Raw genomic sequence first — 2,545 nt, forward strand, 5'->3', positions numbered from 1 at the left:
CCAAGCCCGAGGTGTCACATGGCGGGGTGGGCAAGTCATGCCACCTGCCAAGTGGTGGACTAAGCTCATAAAGACTGTAGATGACCTGGCGCCTGCAATGGCTGCGGTCGGACCACCTAACTCCGCGTTATGTCAATACATCATGTACTGGGCAGGGTCATAGGATTAGGAGCTTAGGTGTGAATCATTTACGGCCAATCCAAATACCATGTAAGGCACATATAACATGGTAGCGCATAACCATATAGTAAGGTGTTGAAAACCGTCAGCAAATATTAACCATGTTACATACTATATAGGTTGGTAAATGCACCATGTTCAATAACTCATTCATATATGGTAACATTTAGTTAAGAGGTATTCCATGCAGTAAGCCAACTATATGGTAATCGTAAAAAAAAATTATGTATGGTTTAGAGGTGTGACAACAGATCCCGTATTATATAGAGGATTGTGATTTGTAGTTGAATCCGATTACTGTAATCTGCGGACTGTTACCCTAAAAAATGTATGGCTATCGAGAGGTACTGGCAATGATTGCTTTGGTTGGGGTCTTTTGGATTCGATCCGAGGCGGCCACCCTTCAGAAGTTTGGAAAAATTGACGGGCGATGTACTTGGACGACGTGCGATGGTACCTGAAACTGAACATGGACAACAACCTGAAACGAAACACGTGGAAGAGCCTGCACGAGTCATTGAGATGGTGGAAAGGTAAGTAGAATTTGATAGAGCTCAATTTCTTGCAATGCCATATGGCAGAAGCAAAATTTTATTCATGAAATGTATTGCAGGAACATCAACATTTTATTCGTGGAATGTATTGCAAGAGCATTAACAGTTCGAGAAGGGAGCTAAGTTATTTGTCTTGCGGAACGGGGAACCCCATCGACGACTGTTGGCGCTGCGATAGAGATTGGGAAAACAATCGAAAGAGGCTTGCAGACTGCGCCATTGGGTTCGGCAAGAATGCCATTGGCGGGAAGAATGGCAGATTCTATGTTGTCACCGATCCCAATGACTACGATGTGGTCAATCCACGGCCGGGCACCCTGCGCCATGCTGTCATTCAAAGCGAGCCTCTGTGGATATATTTTCAGAGAGACATGGTCATCCAGCTCAAAGAAGAGCTTATCATGAACAGCTACAAGACAATCGACGGAAGAGGTGTAAATGTCCACATTGCTAACGGTCCGTGCATTACGGTACAGTATGTGAATCACATTATCATTCACGGGATTCACGTCCATGACTGCAAGCCTGCAGGAAATGCCATGATGAGGGATTCCCCGACACATTACGGGTGGAGAACGATCAGTGATGGAGATGGAATTTCCATCTTTGGGGCAAACAATATCTGGGTAGACCATTGCTCCTTGTCAAGCTGCACCGATGGGCTCATCGATGCCATTATGGGGTCAACTGCAATTAGCATTTCAAACAACTTTATGACGCACCATGATAAGGTTTTAATCTGAATTCCAACTTTGTAGTATTGAAAGTTCAAACTTTCCTACCATGCTTACCCTGTTCATCTATTTGTTACATTAATTGTTGCAGGTCATGCTGCTTGGTCACAGTGATTTTTATTACCCAGATGCTGTAATGCAAGTAACAGTCGCTTTCAACCATTTCGAAGAAGGACTCGTGCAGCGCATGCCCAGGTATCTGAAACGATCTGAATTCAGATTTTTCCATTTGTGTTTCACGTATGTACAATCAAATAAACAATAGAGTTTAGAAGTTTATCTGCAAAACAAGTTTAATGCCCTGATGCTGAAACGCAGATGCCGACACGGCTATTTTCATGTGGTGAACAACGATTACACGCAGTGGGAAATGTACGCCATCGGTGGAAGTGCGAACCCAACAATCAAAATCCAAGGCAACCGATTCCTCGCACCTGTCGATCGCTCTTCAAAGGAGGTAAACGTTGGTTCCTCATTTCTGATCAATTCATTATTGTCAACATTAACATAGTAAGTAGATGGAGTTATGAATATAAATGAATGAACAGGTAACGAAGCGCGAGTACACATCGGAGAGTGTGTGGAAGTAGTGGAATTGGAGGTCAGACGGAGACTTGTTGTTGAACGGGGCGTTCTTTGTTCCGTCAGGCGCGGGCGCATCGTCCAGCTATGCGAAGGCTTCCAGTTTGTCAGCGAGGCCATCGTCTCTTGTGTCCTCCCTCACAGGAAACGCCGGCGTTCTGACATGCAAGAAAGGCTCTGCATGCTGACTCAATAACACCACGCCTACTGTCACCTTCAATCTTCCCGCGTCTCTCAATTCGCTCTATTTTCTTTTTGTAGTAACAACACCGAGAGCATGTTATGTCAATTAATTTGCCCAACATCTTCTGCCCTCCAACCTCGGCATGCATAAATACCTACGCCCCTTCCTTGCAGGGAGGCCGATACGCAGGTGCTGACGTGTCGTAGAAAATTCGTCTGCTTGAACAATTTCTATTGAGAGGCCTAATACGAATTTGCTTACTTTATTTTAACCAATCAGCACCATGTTCAAGTCTGCGATCTCGTCAAGAT

The 2,545-nt window shown here is 44.7% G+C and overlaps 1 pseudogene; it reads left to right on the forward strand.

Annotated features, from left to right (window-relative positions):
* The first annotated feature begins 506 nt into the window (after positions 1 to 506).
* On the forward strand, positions 507 to 2,238 carry LOC149181505 (putative pectate lyase 18; annotated as a pseudogene).
* The last annotated feature ends 307 nt before the right edge of the window (positions 2,239 to 2,545 follow it).

The sequence above is a fragment of the Pinus tabuliformis genome, chromosome 3_2, assembly GCF_031772625.1.
Source record: "Pinus tabuliformis cultivar Carrire ecotype Pingquan chromosome 3_2, CPIR1, whole genome shotgun sequence".
Classification (NCBI taxonomy): domain Eukaryota; kingdom Viridiplantae; phylum Streptophyta; class Pinopsida; order Pinales; family Pinaceae; genus Pinus; species Pinus tabuliformis.